General features: G+C 41.4%; 1 protein-coding gene across 4 annotated transcripts in view; it reads right to left on the bottom strand.

Moving 5' to 3' along the window:
• stxbp6 (syntaxin binding protein 6 (amisyn)) overlaps positions 1-284 on the bottom strand; it is a 102,391-nt gene extending 102,107 nt beyond the window's left edge. The window contains exon 1 of one of the 4 annotated variants that reach the window (XM_054741695.2): positions 5-284. The gene's annotated coding sequence lies outside the window, so the exon portion shown is untranslated. The remainder of the gene's footprint in view (positions 1-4) is intronic. The other 3 variants (XM_015969799.3, XM_015969801.3, XM_015969798.3) reach the window with 3 other exon arrangements.
• Positions 285-15,397: the final 15,113 nt, after the last annotated feature.

The following is a 15,397-nucleotide window of genomic DNA, read 5'->3' as shown; positions in this document are numbered from 1 at the left end:
TCACCGATTTGTTTGGCGCGAGCCTTTTTCCACGTGCGGTCCTTAAATCCTTATTTCTCCAGCTGTCAGTCCTCACCCGCGCCTCTCCGCAGCCTCTTCCTAACTGGTAGCTGTCTCCTCGGACTAAACAGTAGCATTACGTGCCTGACATCGCGTCGTCTTTACGTCTGTGGTCGCTTTTGGTTCCTAAGCGGCGGGGGAAGAGTTTGTTCCCCCCTGCTGCTGTTGCTGCTTTTTCCCTTAAATCAGCCTGCCTGTCTGCTCGTATAAGCGCGCGCGCGCGTGTGTGTGTGTGTGTGTGAGAGAGAGAGAGAGAGAGAGAGAGAGAGAGAGAGAGAGAGAGAGAGAGAGAGAGAGAAATTGTGTGTGAATGGGGACCCAGTAGCACACAAATGCGCGAGCCAATCATGTACAAGTGCCACCTCCACCTCCTACTTTCCTTAGTATCCCTATAAAGTTAGTAAAGGAGGAAGAAAATTCCAAGTTTATTATGCATAAAGGCTCTAGAATGATGTTCCTCATACAAGGTGCAGGGGTGGATCTACAGTGGTAAGGGCAAAGGGGTCAACTGCCCACCCCAAGAGTGCATCATGAGACTATGAGGAGCCTAAAGGCAAGTTTAAACTTCTGCGTCAGCACACGCTTTGATGGAGATGTTTTCCTTTTATCCTTTTGTTCTTCTTTGGTGTGTCAGTGTTGTAAAGCAATTCTCCACCAAAACAGCAGAGGGAGTAGTGCTTTTCTGGGATATCAATGGAGTCATGTCTCTAGTGTGTTTATATTGTGTTTATGTCTTTCAGAGATGTTTTAACACAGACAAATATCTCCTCTCCATCCAGCCACCACCTACAAACTCATGTTTCCCATTATATCCTGATGCGAATAAGAAGTTTGATACATATCTTTGTACTCCGTCAGTCACGGGTGTATTTACGTTGGACTTTTTTCCATGAGACATTCTTCAATCTGCTACGTGTCCGTCACTAGATATGCTCAGTTCTCGTTTAATTTTTTTGAGCCAGAATGGCGGTGCTGTTGAAGAAGTTAAAGGAAGCAGCGTCCTGACCAGTCACAGGCTTGCAGTCTCTGTTGCGTTCGACAGACAGTTAGAAATGTGGGCTCAACTCTATTCGTCTTTGCGAGCCTGTTGGAGAGCTCTTGCGAGGACGGATATTGTTGTTGTGTGTCTCCATGCAAAAGTAGACTAGTCTTAAAAGTTACGCCCATCTAATTCTGGTCCATGGGTCCCTTGCTGCCTTAAAAGGAAAGGGAGTCTGGACTGATAAATGTTATTTTCTGATCCTGTTTGATATGTGCAAACATATGATGTTGGAATTTTAAAGACAGCTGTTGCTGCTTATTTCCGACAAGCGGAAAAAGATCCTCGGGGCTTTGCGTGAAAACCATTGACATATAAATATTGGACAATGGGTTTCCATAGACTCCAATAACATGTTTTTGAAGAAAAATGGGAGGTGGCCACCACCGCCATTTTGACCGTGTCACAGGTTCCGTCAAGCCCAGATAATTCCATAAAAGGGAAGAGAGGTGGAGCTGAGGGTGGGGCTGTAAGGCTGGGATCAACTGACGACACCTGGTCGAACTAGCTACAAGCTAACCTGAAGCTAACCCAAAGCTAACGCGGAGGTGAGAGCTAAGCTAACGGAGGTAGCAACCTAGCTACAACCGGAGTTAACTGTGCACAACACCAGAGCTTCTGAGTCAGAGATACGCTGGGCTGACCGCTGGGTAAAACCGGGTGGAACACAGAGGTCTCCGAGAGCTCCACAAGCCGGCAGCCGCACAGCAGACAAGCGCCGCTGCGATCTGAGATGTGCAGAGCTGCCGCTGGGGAGAACCAGGTGGAAAGGTTTCCATCCCAGAGCTCCACAAGCCGGCAGCTCGCGCAACAGACAGAAGCCGCGATCAGACAGAGATGCGCCGAGCTGCGGGGAGGGGAGAAACGGGTGGAAAACATCGGTCTCCCGAGAGCTCCACAAGCCGATAGTCGGAACCCAGCTCCACCAACATGTTATATTTCAACCCATTTTCTAAAGTGCAGCAATATGTTAAATGCACTGGGTTTTACCCTATTACATTTAAATTTCATGGTTAAACAGTACATGTTAAAATCTAAGCTCAGCTCGGCAGTGACCTAAAATACATAAATATAATTTTACTTACCGAAAAAAATGAAGTGGAGACTCCTTGGATGCTCTATTAGTGCAGTTAATGTCACAGCAAGTCATTTTGTCCAACAATTGCACAAAAAATATCCAAAAAAGAATACACAAACGCTACAACTAATGGTCTAAGTTGAGAGACTGAAAATGACCGAACAGTTTCCAGGCCAGGCCGAGGCTCTACTGAGGCCTTTCCACGGAGCTAGCTCTGTGGTCACGTGGGTCGGATGCTCATTAATTATACAGAATTTTAGGCTTTTAATACACTTAAACAGAAGAGTGAGAAAAAAAATCGCCCCGCTCAGAGTTGTCATGAGTGTAAACTAGATAATTTAAACAAAAAACATGTTATGGTACCAGGCTGTAAACATGTTTATTTCTACTGTGAAATTGGTATTTTTAGCATGGGAGTCGATGAGGATTTGCTCGCTTCTGACACCAGCCCCCAGCCGATGAGGGTGGAACTGTATTTTATTTCACTTCCAGGTTTGCTTCAATTTTTGACCCGCATTGTGGGGACTTGGTGAAAACACGTAGAGGACACCAACTGATCTTCACACCAAATTTACGTTATCAAACCAAACACGGAAAATAAGATAAATGGCTGTGAGTTTTGCTTGCTTCCAAGAGGAAAAAAGTAGCATTAAACTTGGAGAAAACCACTATAAATCTGGCCATCCTGTCATCACCTGGAGCATTTCTCAGACTGGACGGGTTGTATCGGAGTTAATCTACGGGTTCCTGGTACCTAGAGGTTCACTCCACCGGCAGTGTCCATCCCGACCTCTTGACCCCCTGGATCGCACCAGAATCTCCACACAAGGATGAGTAGACTCGGCGCAAATTGCGTCAGATGGTGTTATAAACATATCTCTAGCTTATCAAGCCATACAGCCAAATAAATTTTACAACCCAGACACCACAATCTCTCTCAGATACTTAAGAAAGGTTTTGCTAAAACATCTAGCTCACATTAAATAATTCCATTCACACCTTGTCTTGTATAATCATTAGTTTAGGTAAATAGAAATAAATTCATTTTGATAAACTATATACTCGACTCTGTCGGAATTAATATGAAGTGTGAACATGTTCCCTAAATAAGTAAAATAAACTAAAGTCTTCTGATTAAACATTCAAAGACCAGTCAAACTGATATTTCATATTTATATGGAACATCACATCTTATTGATCATTTAACACATGTGTAGCCAATCTTTAGCGCTACACAGCTACGCTGGGGCAGAAGAGATTCTGCTATGTCATATATGCAATGTCTGATTTGTCGTCTTTTTCATTACGAATTTTCATGAGCTAATAAATCTTAAATTACATGATAGACAGTCAAAACACACATTTTTTTCCATTTAAATTGAAATACAACATATGGGTCATTCAGGGCGTTAGGCAAATCTGACCAGAAAATAACTTTTATGGTCCCATTTACTTTTTTTCATTCAGGGGACACATGAGCCGACAGGAAGAGAAGACTTGGGCTCCCTATACAATCAGAACAGAGTTTCTCTCTAGTTAGAGCCTTGACAAACATCGTTGAAACATGACACTGACCTCTTTAAATGACCAGTTTTGGGAGATCAGCAGAGCCTGAGGCTATCGGCGTAACAACAGAGCCTTTAAGTCTCGATGATACCAACACATTCTCCACAATATTACTTCAGTGGTCCAAAAATAGCTCAACAGTGTGACTAACTCGGATTGTTTCCTGCAAAGTAAAACTAAAACTTTCCCATAGATCCTTCTCTAAAAAAAATGCTTACATGTTTACACTTGCCTATATGAACAGAACATTTCCGAGCTCTGCCAGCATTTGGAAGCGTGGGAGGTAACTATATTCAAGCCTGACTCTAAACAACTGACAGCAGGAACCTACTTCCGTACTTCTTGGAGAGTGAGTGAGATTTTGTCCATGTATTGTTTTCATTTTCTGGATGTGAGTCAACCAAATCCCCCACAGAGCTGTAATTCCTCCGCTGATGGATTAGGCTCAGTTTTATAACCTCGATCTTTCTTTTGGACAGAATTGGAAACTTACTTCACCCAGGAGAGTTTGGTGTTTATGTGCTTCTGTTTTTTTTTTTTTTTTTGCCTAAGGGACCGTCCAACCTCTTATTACCAAGTAAAGAAAAAAACAAATAATGATGTAAGGCAGTTCTCCACTGATGAACACGATGTTTTTACCATTACTGCAACAGCAGCTTAGGATAACAGATAAATTCCCATTGGCAGATTTCATTTTGTTCTTTTATCTTTCGTTGGAATCATATTACACTTTGCCTTTCCTCTCTACAGCAAGTTGTTCAAGCATCTGGTGCTGCATGTGGAAATGTTTCATTTCAGGAATTTGGAATGGGAAAAATAAAATATTTGGACAATCTTCTGAGACTACCTGCAATGGTGGTTTGCTTCAGACAATCCAATTTGATTTACAAAGACTCTTCAACAGAAAAGGAATCATTATATTTGAAGGGAAGTGCTTCTGCAATGAGACCTGCGGGACAGCAGCGGGAGGATTTCTGAAACATACCTCTGCATTCACTGTAGTGACTCACACTTTCCAGGTGGATGGAAAATGACATGGTGGTGTGTGTGTGTGTGTGTGTGTGTGTGTGTGTAAGTGTGTGTGTGTGTGTGTGTGTGTGTGTGTGTGTGTGTGTGTGTGTGTGTGTGTATGTGTGTGTGTGTGTGTGTGTGTGTGTGTGTGTGTGTGTGTGTTAGGGATTTAGACACAAGCTGAGAGGGTTAAAAAGGACATGAGCTGTTTCTTGTTGGTGAGTTCATGAATATCTCCAGAGACCGTCCAGTTCAGTGGTTTTCTCTGACTAAATGAGCAAAACATTCAAACAAACTGTGCTACCAGTATAAAATATCATTCATGACTGATTTCAAAACAGATGTGTCAGAAGCTGTTGCTCAATTCACTGCTGAGGTTAGCTTCTGGATGTGTGACACATCCCAGAGACTGAAACACTTTTGGAGTTTCTAAGTTTTGCTGTAATAATGAAAACAAAAACAATGGAAGAAAAGTGAACAGTCACCATTAAAGTATATCATTAATATGGGAACAAAATAGAAGATGTTTCTGGAGATTTACTTAAATCACATGTTATAAGTTATAAGAAACTTATGGTAGATATAAAACAAGTTGATGAAAACATGCTGATGTTGCTCAAAATTTCACTCACATGAAGGGATTTTCATTCTTGACAGTTTCAGGACTTTCCAGAATGAGCCGTTTCAGGGGGTCTGTCACTTTAACAAAAACAAGCAGGAGTGGCAATGCCCACCCATACTCTGCTCATATAGCTACAAGCTCAAAGCTCTGATATCCGGGTGGGACTCAGAGTAGAGGTGCTGCTCCTCCAGCAGCAGTTTTCTCGTGCATGTGAGAGGCGGTTCAAATCAAATTCTCCCTTTTGTGACATCACAAACAGGGACTTTTTGAAACAGCTTGTTTTAGGCACATAAATCCTATAACCACACTGGCAGAAAACAGTTTGACATAGATTTTTCAAGTTTGGAGTGCTTACGGAGACAAGGCACGTGGCTGCAAAAATCGATTCAAATAGTTAGCTTTTTCATAATATGTCCCCATTAAAATTACTTGTAAACTATATTTGTGACTTTATATTACAAAACAGAGCTGGTTCAGGCAATTCTAATGTTTTAGATACTAAACTTAAGATGCCACATGCGATCTTTAACATGCAATTATAAACTGATTAAACATAAATCTTATTCTTCCTTATAGGTTGTAGAAATCTGTAACGACGATCCTCTTTCTAGACATAAGGGACTGAGAGGCTAATCTTTACTACGTACTCTTCATAAATACTTATATAATTCCTGCCTCCTCCATAGGACTGTTTTCCCCAGGACCACATCTTGTTCTTCTCAAATCTGCACACATCTCAGAAACACCTTGGGGAGTCTTGAAAACTATAAACATCATTCCAGCCTTTGGCTTTTCTGAGGGAGTAGAGCGATCTGGATCAGGAAGAAGTGGGGTGCCTCTGTCTGGGTTGAAAACACATGGATCTGACGATGGAGGAATGGAACGGAGCGAGGAAGCCCTTTGCTCCTAACTCCAGGTGGTTCTCATCTGATCAGACAACCAGGTGGCTGCCATATTCTCCAGCCCCCCCACTCCATCTGTATCCGGTTCACTAATCAAACCCTGAACTTTTTGGTTTGAAGCTTGATCTTCAAAATGTGATGACTAAAAGATTAATTATGAAAATATCTCAAAAACAGTTCAACAGAAGAAATTCCATTCAGCTGAAATTCCTCTGCTTCACATAGAAAGGGATCTGCGTGTGTTCTTTTAATCTTGGCCCATCCAGACACACGGACTATGTGTTTATGATAGGGTGCGCCTCAGATCTCTTGTTTAGATTTCTCTTGTCAAGCAATGAAATCTTTTCATGTGTGCACTCTTGGCTTGCGTAAGTCTCACATTGTTGAGTCAGGTCAAGTGTGAGGTGTGTGAAATAAGGAAATATTTAGACCTCATACTTGGAATTGGTTTTGGCTACTATCTAATAAGAAAACACTCAAGGATTTGGCTGATCCCTAAACTGTTTACTTCTCATTCCCGTGTTCATGTCCATGTCCATGTTCAGTTCTCATAGCAAGAATACACGTTATATTTTAGTTTCCACTTTAGTATTGTTAATTACTTATTGAAGAAATTTGCCAAAGCCATAGAGAAGGACTTTCAGCTGACCTCAGTTCTAAGACCTTCTGATGATTTGGGGTGGAAAGCAGAACAGCAGTTCCGGGTTCTGGTGGGAGGTTTTGTTTGTTTGTTTTTGTTGACCTAGACTGTGGATATTGCCAGAAAACACATCAAGAATCTTCTTGTTATGCACTGAGTTCTTCACAGAGGAGTGGAGCCTTGTATTGAGATTTTCTGTGATAATCCAAAACAAAGTAACACATAATCGTGAAGTGGAACGAAACTGACTCACGGTTTTCAAAATTTTAGGAAAACAACTATCTGAAAAGTGTGATGTGCATTTGTATTTAGCCTCCTGGATTCTGATAGACTTCAAAAGTCCTGTTGACTCTCTCCGTCCAACCTGGGTGAGCTTGAGCTATTTTACTAGTCTAGAAATCTTGACCAACCGGAGCAGCAGCAAACCATTTGTGCCAGCAAGTCCGTCTAGCCATGCTCCAGCCTCAGCAGGTCTACCATTACCCAAAACAGTTTTGTGTCTTGCCAATCACACACCTCTGCGTTTGTTGGACGGGCCTTGCACCAGAGCTGTGATGCAGAAAAACAAAAAAATGGCATCAACTAATGAACGGTGCTTGTTTGAAAAGGCTCATGAACTTTGAATGATTTAGACATGAGCAGAAAGAAGTACTTCAGTCTTATTTTTTTAAGGATGTATTTGCTTCTTCTTCTTTGGTGGTTTATGGTGGACCCTGTTGACAGATATCCATAGCGATGAATATATCACGCTGTTTCTTACCCTGATTGGTCCTAGCGCTGTCCAGTTGCAGAGACAATTTGAAAGACAACCGTTGATTCCACCCCACAACTTGGTGGTTTCAATGGCTCTTGGCCAGACTATACACTTACATATGTAGAACGGAGCTGAATAGACTTCATTGATCCCACAAAGGGGAAATTCACTTGTTACAGCAGCACCAACACAATAATTTGAAGAAAAATAATAGCAAAAGTATTAATACACACATAGGCATTAAGATATTATTATGAACTTCAACCACTGAAAACCACAAATTAAAATGAAAAACATGGGTTCCAGAACTTTGCAGCATACTGTAAGAGACACAGACATACCATGTAAAGCTGGTATTGCACAAGTATTGAACACATACTGAGTATTGCACTGGTGTTATTGTGTAACAGGATAATGCCAGTACAGCTTAAATTGTGGAGTTGTACACTCACTGCAGAGGGGATGAATGACCTACATAGCCTTCTGTTTTACAGCTGGGATGCCAGTCTGCCACTGAAGGAGCTGTCCATGGTCTCTGCAGTGGAACGCAGCGCGTGGGAAGGTTGTTTTTTTTTTTTTTTAGATGGAGGTCATCTTCATCACCATCCTTCTATCACACGTCTTCTCAACTGAATCCAGTGGGCAGGCCGGAACCAAGCTAGCTTTAGCAACTAGCTTCTTCAGTCTCTTCCTTTCTCGGTCAGAGCTGCCTGCACTCCAACAGAATACAGCAGAGTGAAAAACTGATCCAACAACAGAGTGAAACAAAGGATATTAGCAGCTGGGAATTATCTCCGAAGGACCTCAGTCTCCTCAGGAGGTGGAAGCGGCTTTGGCCCTTCTAATACAGAGCATCTGTGTTGTTGGACCAGTTCAGTTTATTGTTGAGAGGAACACCCAGGTACTTAAAGCCATCCACCACCTCAATATCTGCTCCCTGGATGTTTACTGGTGAGTGAGGATGAGTGTTTCTCTGGAAGTCATTCACCATTTCCTTTGTTTTACTGGTGTTCAAGCAAAGGTGGTTATAGGATGGCTACTATTTTGCAGCAAAGAATGGGCAAAAGTCTTAGTCTCTAGATGTGCAACGCTGGTAGAAACTTACCCTAAAAGACTTGTAGCAGTAATTGTGGTGAAAGGTGGCTCCACAAAGCATTGATGATGGTTTGTGTTAGTCTGTCATTGAAAAAGAAGAAGCTAAACCAAAAGAGCAACTTTTCAATTTACTGGTTTTGTTTTGTTTTTCCGATTGGGATCTTATTCAAAATAATTTGATCCTGGATACAAGTTTGAAATGTATCTTCCATAAGGTGGCCAGGCTCAAATTTAGGGTTGCTGTGAAGAGCTTTGCCTTATCAACAATCAAAAAGAGTCTGCTGAAGTGGTTTTGGGATTTGTTTAGGATGCTTCCCCTGAAAGATTCCAAACATTTCCTACTGGGAGGAGACCTTAGGGCAAATATGGAATCCACATAAAGCTTCAGTGTCTTGTCTGGCCTGGGAATGCTTTGTTTCTGGGGATGGGGGTGTCTGGTATTCATCCTGGACCTGTCACATCCAGAGCCAGACCTTGGACATGTGCAAAACATTGGACGTTTTCAGTTTTAATTCGAATTTGATAGAAGATTCCGACGAGTTTCACCGTGCAAACAATGTACTATGAAAAACCTTGTTTTGATTATTTTCTCACACCTCTATTGAGTGCCTTGGTTGCCAAAACAGCTACATCCCCTTTGTTCAAAAGAGCTGTTAAACTGTGATAATTATCCATTTGATTTGTCAAGCACTTCTGGCGCCAGAGGAACTTGTGTGTTCTTCTAAATCAAGCCAAGAGCTATCAAGAGTCAACAGCATTTTTCTTTTGCCAAGGACGGCAAACTTGATTAGAGCTGAAAACAAATAATACCATCAATTATCTGAATGCAAGTTCATATTTAGATCATTTACAGCAGCTTTGCCTTTTCTTCTGTGTAGAAATCTTTATTCCTAACACAAAGCTCATTCTAAAATAACTAATCAGTATTTTATCACTGTTAAAATCTTGGATTATGGATGAAACAAGCATGGGAATTAACATGAAAATAACATTATTGTCTCTGTTTCATGTAAACAAAGAACATTTATTCATCTTTTTTTTCTAATTTTAAAATTATTTTATTCCGTTCTGTTTGAAAGCTAATTGACAGATTAGGCTGACAAAAATCATTAAATCCTTGAAGCTCAGTTAAAATCAAGCATAACTGTAGTTAATATGATAATGAGGCTTGAATATAGATCAGGGGATGGAAACATCTCTTTTGCCTTTCAAATTCGCATCATAATTTTTTAAAAAACAGTATCCACAGTTTTTATTGCATCATTCAACGTTTGAATGCTATTAAAAGTGGAAACAGTTAAATTATGTTAGATTGTGCAGCTTTTTTTAAGACTGTCAAAATCTTAAGTCACTGAGATTTTTATAAACATCTTCTCATTTTCTTTACTTGCCAACATGATGTATTTTAGAAACTAATTTAGCCCAAATGTTACTTCATGTAATAGTAAAAAAGAGGGATTTCTGGAAGGAAAACCCATTATGTTCCATTTATCTTCATTCATTTTCTGCTGCTTATCTGAAACTAGGTCACGGGGGCAAGAGCTTAAGCAGACTTCCTAAAATCTCCCTCTTCCTCCTCCAGCTAATCTGAAGGCTTTCCTAGAAAAGACTCTCCAGCAAGTCCCAAGTCTGTGTTGGAGTGCCCTTGTGGGACATTCCTGGGACATCCTTTACTTCCATTTAAAATATTCAGAAGTCATCCAAACCAGATGCCCAAACCACCTGAAATGGTTCATTTTGATATGGAGGGCCAGCAACTTCACTCTGAGCTCCTCACCCCGTCCTAGAGGGTGAATCTAGCCACTACCTCACCTGGCCAAGAGAAAACGAGCCTCACCCTGGAGCCAGGCCTGGGGTCCACTGCAAAAAGAAAAAAAAAGGTCTTTTTTAGATTTTTCTTATTTAGTTTTTAGTGCAAACATTTAAAAATTATGCAAAACAGAACAACTTGAAATAAGGTACAGAAAATCTTAAATATGATGAAACTTTCTTGCTTTGAGTAAATGAAAATCTGTTAATAAGGTATGCAAAAGTAGCTTAGATTTCTTAAATCTAGCACAATAATCTAACGTTTGATTTATTTGTTAGTTTTAAAGTAATTTTCTTTTATCCAATGGCACCATCTAGTGGCTGACAAGCGTTTCACATCATGATCTGCTTTCATTTCCGTATTTAAGGTCAAAAGCAACCCCTCTCGCTCCTCTAGCTGAAAAACCAGAGCTAAAACGCATTGTTTTACAGGTATTATGCTCATGTTATGTTGTGTATTCATATATTTATATTTCAAAGATTTACTTGGCCACGAGTAAGGTCGTCAACCCGGATAGTAGCTTTAAGCAAAATAAGATAAAATGTCTTAAATCAACTTTCATGAAAATGATGTTTTGCAGTGTAGATGTTTGCCAGAGAGCTACTGGTAGCTGTGCTCAGAAGCCCCTCGTGATGGCAGGCAGGGCAGGCAATTGCTTGGGGCCACTAGGCCGTCTCATGGACATGGGACCCCCCCCCCCCCCCGCTTCCTCCTGACTGATCTGTTGCACGTTTCCTCATCTGCACCCCCCACCCTCTCACTCGAATAGAGAAACTGCAACATGTTTTCTAGTCTGAGCCGGACACCACCAGCTTCGCTGCACCACTTGCTCTGCTCTTATCCACAGCATCCAGCAGGCATAGCTACACGGGACCTGCAGGCCATGCCTTAAGGGAAGGTGCTTTGTGGATTGGGTAACACTCAGAAGTGGAAGCCTTGGTAGTCTGATCATTCACTGCTGAAACTGGCTTTATGAGCAAGCATTGGCCAGTTTTATTATGTAATCTTTGTTTATGTGGCACAGCTGATTTTATGACTCATCGTGAATCAAAACTTGTCTTCTGGGTTGCCCACAAGTTTATATTTCAGAGCTTCATTCAGGAAAAAAGAAGTAATGGAGCCACACACAGGTGAACATCATAACCTAGATCCATCTTAATCAGCTCAACTTGATGACAGGTGTGTGTGTGTGTGTGTGTGTGTGTGTGTGTGTGTGTGTGTGTGTGTGTGTGTGTGTGTGTGTGTGAGTGCATGCGTGCGTGCGAGCGATCGTGCGTGCGCGTGCATGCGCGTGCGTGTGTGTGTGTGTGAGTGCATGTGTGCGTGCGAGCGAGCGAGTGATCGTGCGTGCGCGTGCATGCGCGTGCGTGTGTGTGTGTGACATTCATGAAATAAAGTTAAGCACACATCAGTCACGATCATGAGCTGGTGCACTCGAGCGCCATGTAGGAGTTTCTGAGTTTACAGTTTTTCATTTATTTCTTTGTCACACTTTAAAAGTTGATTAGAAATGCCGCCACTAATCTCAAACGCATGAGTCAAATGAACAATTCTATTATTTTGTTTACATTTTCCTTGATTGCTGCAGCTTTGGGTCCATTTTCCTCCTTTTGCCCTGAATTTGCTTTGACCTCTGCATGTAATTGCCAGCGATCCATTCTAATGTCATTGCAGGCTGACAATCAAAAGCAGCTAATTTCAGACAAATGATTATCAGAGCCCCTCTGGGTAAGAAAGAACAAACACTGCAGGTTCTGGTGCTTTGTTTGAAGGACAAGGAGCATCTCCGAGCTACAGAAATAGACATTAAAGTAGAAGTCGCAAGGGAGCTACTAAAAGTAGATGACTGTAAAACATTTTGTAGTTTTTCTGCGAGAGGACTGATTTTCTAACTGCTCAATTTCCCCTTGTATCAACAGTAAAATCATAAACCTGGCTATTTTTGCTAATTAATTCTTTCAGCTCACTTTATTCTGCCCATAAAGTCCCCCTCACCCTCACACACCTCCACCATTACTGTTGATTCTTGGAATCTTTTCCTCATAACATTTAAAGGATCTCCCTGTCAACTGAATAAGTGAGCAAACACCTTAAGCCGCAGGCAAAAACAACTTCTTGTGCCATCGTGGATGGAAAAATAAATAAATAAAGTAATCTGACACCGATTTGCTCCCGATGCATCCGTTGACACAGACAGCCCTTTGAAATTGCATTAACTCTGCTGCAAAACAAGATTTAGTCAAACAAAACAGGTTTCAGGGTGTGGGGCGATGCAAATTACCCAATTTTGTGCTACAGCACTTAAAGCCAAAAGGTCCCTGGGGGAATAAGTGAATTACTGTAGAAATGACTCTCCCAGCACACGGCTTGGGATTCAGCTGGAATGTGTACCGTGTGATAAACCAAACTTCCCTCTGATTCCACTTCCTCGTGTGCAGTCCCGCAGAAAGAGATGAAGCCTTGGCTCAGTTTTGTCTCATTTAATTAAACACCATGTGGCATGACCTCAGCAGCTCAGAAGACAACGCTAGGGTCTGCCAGGAGACGGTTAATGGCACGTCCCGATGGAGACTCGCAGCCGAAAGGACAGGGCGATGGACGTCTGGGAAGAGATGCAGCTGTGCCAGATGTTTTTCAGGTTACCATAAACACATGTATCTAGAAAGATGTCTTCTGGTGCATGACTCCTTCAAGAAACTACTGACAAACATCTTTAAAAGAAATCTGAATGAGCTTAGCTGCTCCAGATTGTCTCCAGTGACTTGAATAAAGACTCTGGTTAGTGTTTGGATCTGTTTTCATCCACCATGATCTGTCAGACTTAATAAGAATGGCATGCAGATGTGAAAGGTCTGTTTTCTATTTACATGTTCTATATTTGAGCGTTGTATTTCTGGCTTGCAACTCGGGTTTAATGAAGATCTGCATGTTTTAGTGTTGATTTCTTATTTTCCTGGCCTTTCTTTTAATGTGTGTCATCCTTTTGCTCTGATTTTTGCTGTTTTTATCTGAAAGCACAAAGTCTAAGCCACAGTCCTGCATTCTTCCCTTCCTGCACACACAGTCTCAGTTCCAGTTTCCCCACCTGCATCCTCTGTGTCATGGTCTTCCCCAGTCATAAAAAATATGCATACATAAAGCAAACATAATAAATCTGTTTCATTTTGGGCCAGTTTTAGTAGGTAATGTTTGTTTATGTGGCACAGCTGATTTTATGATTGCGCTGCAGGATCATAAAAGTTATAACGTAAAAAACGTGTTTGTCATATTTTAAAGTTCATAAAACAGGACATACAACAAAAGTGCAATAAACATCTTTAAAAAGTTATAATACGTCACACAAATAAAAAAGTGTGCTTTGATCAATTTGTTTTTAAAACTTAATGCTACATTAGATTATTTATGACTCCAGACGAGACGGTTTTGAAACAAGTCTTTTTATTTCTTGCCTTGAATTTCCCCTCTCTCCATGTTTGTCAGTATATCCCTCAGAATACAGTGGGATGCGAACGTTTGGATAGCTTTTTTAATCTTCATGATTTTCCTGTAAAGGGGACCGCAGGGCATGTTCCAACTAGAGCAGTGGTTCCTAACCTGGGGGTCCCGAGTCCCCCACAAGACGGCGCCAAAGCCTCTCAGTGGGTCGCCAGGACCTCTCCACTTTAAGGGGTTAAAACTTCATTTATTACTTGTTAATAGCCTACATTTTGCTCACATTTTTTTCATGAGTGAAAAGTTTACTGATATTAAGACAGGAAATAATTAGTACAGAAAAAGTAACACACTTTTAAGAACATTTTGCTCAGCTCACTGTTTTATTTTCAAATGTCAAAAGTTCACTAAAGATAGGACTGGTTGATTAATCACAGCCTTTACAGTAAATAATCTAGTATAAACAGTAAGATACACATTTAAGTACATTTTGCTCAGTGTATTTTTTATGTGTCAAACGTTTATTGAAAGGAATGATTGATTTATCAGTGTTTACAAGAAACAATGTGTTCAGAAAAGTAATACAAACTGTCAAGCACATTATGCTCTGTTTGGTTTTGTTAATGACTTTGTTCTGTACTGGAGCCTACTATTACTGTTATCTATTGAATCAAAGCATATTAAAATGTGCTTGAACAATTTTATCATTTCTTAATAATGTTTGTACTGGAAGAGAGAATGGGAGGGGGTCGTCAAAAATTTGACTGGTAAAAAACGGGGTCCCTTTTGAAAAAGGTTGGGAACTACTGAACTAGAGGATCACACTCCTGAGCCTCCCTGGTAAGGTCCATTCAGGGGTTCTGGAGAGGAGGGCCCATCGGGCTTGTCGAACCTCAGATTCAGGAGGAGCAATGTAGTTTTCATCCTGGTCGTGGAACACTGGACCAGCTCTATTCCCTCAGGGTGGTCCTCTAAGGGTAGAATGCCTTCTCTGGGTCAGGGATGAGGTCCTGCCCCAAGTAGAGGAGTTTAAGTATCTCGGGTCTTGTTCACGAGTGAGGGAAAGATGGAGCACGAGATCGATAGGTGGATTGGTGCTGCATCTGCAGTGATGCAGGCGTTGTATTGGTCTGTCATGGTGAAGAGAGAGCTGACCTAGAAGGCATAGTTCTCGATTTACCGTTTGATCTACGTTCCTGCCCTCACCTATGGTCGCAAACTTTGATGACCAAAAGAACGAGATTGCCAATACAAGAAAATGAGTTTTCTCCGCAGGGTCAACTCATTCAAGACGGTTGGAAAACCATTTCAGGTAACTACCTCTTGAAGCTCATCAAGAGAACGCCGAGAGTGTGCAAAGCAGCAGTCAGAGCAAAGGGTGGCTTTAA

This window comes from Nothobranchius furzeri, chromosome 18 (genome assembly GCF_043380555.1).
Source record: "Nothobranchius furzeri strain GRZ-AD chromosome 18, NfurGRZ-RIMD1, whole genome shotgun sequence".
NCBI classification, from domain to species: domain Eukaryota; kingdom Metazoa; phylum Chordata; class Actinopteri; order Cyprinodontiformes; family Nothobranchiidae; genus Nothobranchius; species Nothobranchius furzeri.
Note: the sequence above shows the minus strand (reverse complement) of the source record. Positions and strands in the feature narration are given on the sequence as shown.